Below are 8651 nucleotides of genomic sequence, written 5' to 3'. Positions count from 1 at the left end.
CAAAAACAAAGTCTTTACAACTGAAATAAAATAAAATATGCGGAAACGTCTTACATAAAATTTTAAGTACTAAAATTCGAAAATCCCTTTACTAGCCAATCCCGAAATTTAAAATAATCACCAGCCCCAAAATTGATCAGATTCTTCTTCCTCAACCTGTTCTACGGATTTATCTGGGGAAAGTTGTAAGGGGTGAGTATTTTGGGAAATACTCAACAAGTGGGGGTCGTTCGAGTACAACATAAAAATATGACACAATTTTCGAAAATAATTTGACACATAAACATAGACATATCATGCTTTTCATACCATATTCATATTTATATCGTAACATAACAGCACTGCGATTTTTCTACCTTCTATGGTTTACTGATATCAGTCACTAAGTTTTAATCCTCTAAGGGGGCGAGGCCATAAAACGGTTCTATCCCACCGCCAAGGGCCATATGTTAGAATTCCACACATTTTCAGGGAATCCTCACAGTGCCGACACATAAACGTACCAAGATTTTAAAAAAAAAACGTAGAGACACAACGACGGTGATCGACCGAATTTAAAAAGACAGGAAAAACACATAACCGGAAATTTAAACATTTGAAATTCCCCACTTACCTTAAATCTTAGAGAAAACATGAAAAGGCTAGGGTTCTTGTACTGAAAATTTCGAATTTCCTCTTCGACGGCTGGATTGCGGCAGCGCTTCGCGGTTCTTGAAAATCCTAAGGAGACTAGGGGAAGAATCTCGAAAATATGGAGTGAAACTTTAGGTGTAATTTTCGAGATACTAGGCCCTCCTATTTATAGGGGTTGGCTGCTATCTCGATCGTATATTATCTGCGCGTTTAAACTTGAATCAAATCTTCATCGAGAATCGTGATATAATCGTGATAACGGGTGATATTCTAATCTTCTATCCTCTAAAATTTCGAAACCCTTATAATATATACACTTTTAAGTCGAATTCTAGGGATTTTATTATCTCATGCTCGATCTTTTATCCCGGTATATCAATCTCAACTCAAATCTTAGATCTTTATATGTTTATATTCAAAATTCCTTATATAATTCCTTGGATGGAGATAGATTTATTCCTCCCAAAATTTCAAGTTGCACGATAAATAATAACATCTTAATTTCGAGCTTCAAAATTCTACACACGGTAAAATTTTCTACGCGACTAATATAACCTTAAAAAAGAAATCTTATATTCTGAATAATAATAATATCGATATCCAAGATTACACCATCCCAGTATAATCAATTTATTAATCTGATACGATCACGATTGTACAAAATCCCGAATTTTACAAATCCCGACCCAAACGAACCATCAAATAACACATAATACCTCCCATAACATACGTAAATGCAGTAGCACAAGCCCGGCGATGCCCAACGAAGCCTGCAACAAATTACTTCAAGAACACATTTTCATAAAAGTCGCAGTTTGAGCAGTCCCACGAAAACAATCATAACTCACTCATTTCTTATCCAAATATTTCGAATTTACTGTCAAATCGAAGGTATCAAAAAGTTCTACAATTTTCATGTTGAAAGTTTTCTCAAAATCACGACAAAAAAATCTCAGTTTTAAAAATGACAGCAAAAACGAGATTTGAGATCTAAAAACTTCTTCAAAACACATCCAATGAATTTTCTGCTCAAACGACTACATAACATACTCATGTTTTCACTCAAAATGCATTAAATTAATACTATGACAAGATCGACACAGGAAAAACAGAATATACGTGCCTTTAGATCTTTAACGTTACCGAACGACGACACCGAAGCGGAAACAGAGCGAGGCTTGATCCGGGACGATTGTGGCACTAAAATCTTGCGGTGAAATTAAAGAAAATTTGCTGGAAAATTTTGGAGGGGGGGGGGCGCTTCAAACTTGAGGAACCCTAGGTTTTGCTCTCAAATTTCTGAAAATAAAATGTGTAGGTGTGTGTTGTGTGTTTTGGTGTGCGTAAAAACGTGTGAGTGTGTGTAACGTGTGTTTGTGTGTTTTAATTAGGAGTAATTGGTGCTAATTTAACTAATTAAAAATGATAACAAAAGTTAACTCACACTAATTTAATCAAACTCCTCGATTAAAAACAAGTACACACTAATTTTAACTTTTAAAATCTTAAAATCACCTAATTATTAAATTCGGCTATAAAATGCTAAATTTAATAAATTATTTAAAATTCCTCAACCTCAACTTAAAATAAAAAAACCGCATTTAAAAATTGCCAAACTCGTCACAAGTCTCTATTCCTAGATCCGGCTCGAATAATCTCCTAAAACATGACACTTGAAAAATATTTTAACGTGCATCACATAAACATTAAAATAATTCAATTTAAATAAATCATGCATCACTAAAATCATTTTAAATTTAAATAAAATATTTAACAATTAAATAAATACATGGGTTATACGTGTAGTGATTTTTGGACTCTACATGAACAATCTCCTTTCTTGAGCTAACTTTCGAGATTATTGAGTTAAGTTTATGTCTCAATCTTAACAATAATAATCGAGAAAAAAAAAAAAGAACTGATAGCAAGGTACCCAACTTAATGATCGAAGTAGTTATTCTTGACCATAAAAGGAAGTAATAAGATTGCCCAACAATACCAAAAAATTTCCTCCAGTTCTAATGGAAGGTGATTCTGCAGTAAACAGTGGAAAGTAAACAGTGGAAAGTACATTATGAAAGAAATATGCTTTCAGATCATGCAGCAGACATTTAATTCAACAATTTTTGGACTTGAATAAAATCTGATCAAGGGAACCATCGCCTGTGGATATAAAATCAAGGGCATCAGACAACTTAGTTTCTTTTATATGAATGAAATCTTATGTTGCATGGATACATGTACCAGTACCAGTATCGTATCGAACATGATACGGATACGACGACACATCAAATTTTAAAAATATAAGACACGATACGGCTAGGATATGACAATCATTAAAATATATATAAATATTATATATTAATATTTATATAAATTTAGTATTGAAAAATAAAAATTATAGAGATAGATTTAATATTTCATTAATCATAATATCTTAAGTACAAAATATTAAATGTAAAATTCATATTAAGCAAGTAGAAAGAAATCAAACATCCATATCGGTTGAATTGAGAGCCGAATGAAAGAGATGGACAAATGTATTTAAGAATTTAAAAGCTCAATCCAATTTATTTTAAATTATTTTCCTTTTAGTACCTAGAAATTTTAATTGTTTTAATTAACTCTTAAAACTTTTAAATATTTGCAATTTTACCCAAAACGTATCCACGCCGTATTCATGGCGTGTCCTCGCTGTGTCCAAAACGTATCCGGCTGATCAGCCCTAAACAAAGTCAACGATACACATTTTGAGGTATACAACACGCGTATTCGCGTGTCGTATCTGTATCCGATACTTAAAAAAAAAATTAAGATATCCGTGCTATATAGATGAAATCTAATTAAAAATAATAAATAGAAGCATTCACTCATAGGTTGTTAATAATATCATAGTAAGTTTTAATAATGCAAATTAAGCAATTTCTTGTTAATAAAAGTGAAGTGATAAATAATGAATAATATTAAACACTAAAATTTTACTTTATTAATATAAAAATGCCATAATCATAACTAGAAGTCAAAGAATAATTTAACTTGTTTGTGACTGCATCAATGAACACGAACAAGAACATGAAGGTCAAAATTTCCAAAGTTTAGTTGTTCCTCTTTTATCTTCTCCGCAGAAGAATTGGTTGAATCACTACAGTCAGATAACGAAATTGATCGAAGTGTTGGTATTTCTCCAATACCAAATGGGATTTCCTTTAAGAAAAAAAGACTCAGGAGTTGAAGTTTCTCAAGGCGTGGGAAGTGAGAGCTGTCTGCCATCCACTCCTCAAGATCTGTAAAACAAATTCTCAAGGACTTCAATTCAAGGAATTGTCCTTCCACAGGATTCCATTCACGCCCTTTGACAGCACAATCCATCAAATTGAGAACTTCAAGATGAGGCAGCGAGCCAACCGCCTTTAAATCTTCCCAACACAATCCGCATCTTCTCAAAGTCAACTTCTTGAGCGAACGTGGAAACCTGAGATTATTTGGTGGCACATTCACTTCACTTTCAAAGAAAAGTGATTGGAGATTACGTAAATGGGCAAGATTGTTGACTTTATAGTAATCCCATCCAAAGCCACTGGGGAATAGCCAGTAAGTAATTCCCAGTTTCTTTAAGTTTGGGATTCTAACAACCACCTCATCTGTACACCTGAAGTTCCTTATCTTGTAGAGTGTCTGCAGGTTTTTCAGAACAATAATATCTCGTCTGCCATTTCTGCTGTTTGTTCTTGGAGGATCAGGCAAATATAACTCTCCTTGTTCCCATTTTAGATGCCTGAGTTGTGGCATTTCCCATATTTCAGCCGGTAGATTTATTGGTGTCTCACTCAAACTACCACCAATGGTAACAGTCTGCAGATTCCATAGTAGGGATAGAGATTCTAAAATATCATTCAACAAATTTGGAAAATATCGAGCCTTGAAATCAAATATTCTAGAGTTAACTAAACCCACAATATTTTCATCAGAGCATACATAACCCCTTTTTAGTACTTTTTGCAGTGTATGCAGCTTTGTAAACTCTCTGATGGATCTTTGTGCTCTAATAAGCCGATGATTGTTATCAAAGGTTCTGGTATGATTGTCGAGGCTATGCGTCATAGAGTAACAAAGAAATTTCTCCTTTTGAGCTTCCCTGAGGCCTAGTTCTCTTAAGAGATCATGCATGGTGCAAGTTTTGCTTTTGTTTCTAGACCCGTAATCATGAACCTTGATGAGATTTCTATCTATTAGATCTTTTAGATTATCCTCTGCAATTTCCTCCAAACATCTAGATCTATTCGGTTTAAGAATCCCCTCCGCTACCCATAGATTAACTATCCTTGAAATTCTAATCTCATGGTCCTCCGGAAATATCGCCATATACAGGAAACATGGTTTTAGATGAACAGGTAAGTGCTTATAACTTAAAGATAATATCTCCAAACAGAGCTCATCACCTCCCACGTTTAATGCCGCATATGTATCATTAGCAACACACACCCAATATTCAACAGTTCGACTAGACTTGGCGAGAAGTCCACTAATAGCAACAATGGCTAGAGGAAGTGCTCCACAATTTCTCACAATTGTCTTTCCTACTTCCTCTAACTCAGAAGGGCAACTTTCTTTTCCAAACACCTTGTCACAAAACAAAGCCCAACTTTGATCATTGTCTAGAAAATGTAGTTGATGAGGGGTACACGAGCGAAAATCATCAGCCACATTTGTTAGTCTCGTAGTGATCATGACTCGACTACCGTTGTTATTATCTGGAAAAAACCTCTTTATTTCATTCCAACACTTGATACTCCATAGGTCATCCAACACAATCAAATATTTTCTACCACACAAATGTTTATACAACTGTTCACCTAATTCATCCTCAGTCGGTTGAGTAACTTCTTCACATTCCTCTTCTTTTCTACATTCACCAAGAACATCCTTCAAGAGGACTAAAATGATTTCGTGCACGCTATACTGTTGAGAGATTGTAGCCCAAGCCTGTAACTGAAAATGCTGCACGATAAGTGGATTCTGGTAAACATTTGTAGCAAGTGTGGTCTTACCAATACCACCCATCCCGACAATTGAGATGATCCGGAGATTGGATTGGTGTCCGGTGAGTTTCTCCATGATTTGAATCAAATCTTTATCAAATCCCACCATAGTATTCTCGCTATTGGAAGCACCTCGTATGAATGAACCAGCAGTCGCAGCTTTCCTTGGCTGCTCCATAATTTTTATCCCTTCGGTTTCCTTGATCTTCATCACATTTTTCTGTATAGAACCAATTTCTTATACTACTTTCTGCAAATCTTGACTCAACAGAGTTGAGCTCCTCAATACACAGGGGAGGGTCATTTTTCTAGAACAAAGTTTGAAACAGCCTAAATAACTAAATATCCCGCTCCTTCTCCCTCTCCTTTCAGCTTCAGAATCTTCAAGAATTTGATCGACCACACGACTTGCAATGACATCTTGTGCTGCATATGCTGAACTTGCAATTTTTTCCTCCAATGCCTGAATCTCATCTCCTCTTGTCAGCGAAAAATCTTCAAGAAAATCTTGCAGGAAAGTAATATTTTCGAGCAGAGAATGGATCTGGGCTTTGTCAAGAACAGCTATTTGGCGCGGTGGGTATTGCAATAACTGGTCAAGAATGTGTCCGAGAGAGAGAAGAGATGCATAAGCTGCCATGGCTGATTTCTGATTTCTCAGTGCCCAAAACCAATCTGTGATTTCATGCGCCAACGTTGGCTTTACCGACGTAGGATTCCCAGTTGAGACAGTTGAAAACGAGGATCGATCTTATGTTTGGAAGGAAACTGTGCAGCAGCTTCAAAATGGTTTAATCAAAAGGAGCGTAGGGAGATGCACCTCATTTTTTTCAACAAGTACTACACTTGAAATATCAACGAGTGCTCTTCCAGATATCAGCAACTCTGTAGAGCTTCAAATCTACTGTTCCTGGAAAATAATTGAATGCAAATTGAGAAGAAGAAACTCACTTGAATGGAGAGCCGTAGTTCAAGAGGTGATCAAATCCAAGATACTACCTTTTTCCGCATATAATCATAGAAGATCACATAAACAACTCCAGATAAAAAAAAAATCAAGAAAGGGATGGTTATGCTGTTTATCAAGAAAGTGAAGCCCACGAAACATAATTAAATTCTAGCAACACTTGATATGATTTATCAACCATCCAGATCCAAAAACAGAAGGAAGAATCAAAAGACAATACTACCGTTGCCACTGTTCGACGATAAATGAGGGAGTTATCAAAACGTTGGCTTTACTGGAATCCATTTTCCACTTTGAGGAATCATTGTTAGACCAATAATTGAGTCCACTTTGGACAATTTTTAGGAATAATTTTCTAATTTAATATTACTATTTTAATATATATATATATATATATATATATATATTTGTAAATATTCTTTTGTTTTTAATTGAATAATACCAGAATTAAAAACAAATTTTCAAGGGTAAATTGGTGAAAAATACCCAAATCCAACAAAAATTTAAATCTATTACTTGCACTAAACAACTTTGTTTCCATTACCTAAAAAGTATTCAAAAAGACAAAAATACACTTATTTGTCCTCACATGTGATAATTTCACATGGTTGATTTTTTTGGTCGAAAATGATATCGGAGTCGAGGTAAAATTATTTCAAACATACAAATTTATTACTATCAAGTAATCAAACGTTTGAGGAGGAGAATTTTTCAACTAACATGAATTCGAACCCAGATTCGAGATTAAGTATTTACAGGATTTATTCCAGAACTCTGGAATATTTGAAACATGAATATCTAACCAAGGTTAGATATCAAGAAGGAATTTATCGGAATTCTAAGATAAACTTATGAATCAAAATAACAGATTTTTAGAAATAGTATCGGATTCCTCTAAACTCTTGGGAGATCTTAGAGAAATTCAAAAGACGGAACAAAATTATGGTAATATGATGTATTATGTACCACAAAATGTGGAGAAAATCCTTGAAAACCAGGAAGAAATTCTTGGAATATTATTCGAATTCAAATCCTAAAACAACAACCAAGTTCTAGTAAAAGAACTTAAGAAGGAAGGTTATCACCATCCTTTGGGACTGGACCCCTGTTACATCAACAAGGGAAGGCCAAAGTGGTGTCAAAACCTTTAATCGAAGAAGAAAAAAATGATCAACCTAATTAAATCTGTCTCAGAAAAGAAATTTATCTGATGACAACTTTAGAAAGGATTGGTCTAGAGGATCTACAAGAGCTTGCGGAATCATTCGCAAATCAAAGTCGTAGATCTGAAGATGAACACAACGGGAGATGAACAACCCTCCATAACCTGGTCATCTTCTCAAGAACCACCAAGGGAAAGTGTGGCATCTCAGAATATAAATATGAGATATTCTCAACACGATTTTCATACATGTGGAGAATCACACCCAGCGGGAACAAGGACAAAGAGAAATCAAATTCCCTTGCACCAAACACCCTATGGGAAAACTGTTTTATAACCTATACATTCTTATGGGGTTATGCTTAACCTTGATGTATTAGATTTCAAAACAGAGAAGATCTCATAAATGATTGGACATCTGCTATGAGAATCGCTGCAGGAATACTTGATCTCAACAGAGAATGATTCATTAAACTTCTAGAAATGAGTCTTATGGATCAGTTAAAATTGTTTGGGACATGAATTCATTAGAAACCAAAGAGTCAGTCCTAGCTGGATAATCTCTTAGTGAGATAGCTGGAAAAATTTCTACCCTATTTAAAGCACAATTTATAGGGGTGGACTATTTTAACAATCAAGATATAGAGAAGAGGAAGAAATATACTAAAGCTATGTATAGCCTTGAATTATATGACATATGTTTTGTGGATGAATATATATTATGTTATTCACTAAATATAGATGGAATTCAGGAGTCGGAGAAGATATAGCTATGCAGCTTTTCTTTGCCAAAATGCCGAGTCCCTGGAGAGAAATGCTTATAAGGGAATATGTCTCGGGAAATCCAGGT

The 8651-nt window shown here is 34.8% G+C and overlaps 1 pseudogene; it reads right to left on the bottom strand.

Annotated features, from left to right (window-relative positions):
* Window positions 1-3646: 3646 nt before the first annotated feature.
* Window positions 3647-6932, bottom strand: LOC140803320 (putative late blight resistance protein homolog R1A-10; annotated as a pseudogene).
* Between the last annotated feature and the right edge of the window lie 1719 nt (window positions 6933-8651).

The sequence above is a fragment of the Primulina eburnea genome, chromosome 10 (assembly GCF_022965805.1).
Source record: "Primulina eburnea isolate SZY01 chromosome 10, ASM2296580v1, whole genome shotgun sequence".
NCBI classification, from domain to species: Eukaryota; Viridiplantae; Streptophyta; class Magnoliopsida; order Lamiales; family Gesneriaceae; genus Primulina; species Primulina eburnea.
This window is presented reverse-complemented; position numbering and strand designations above follow the sequence as displayed.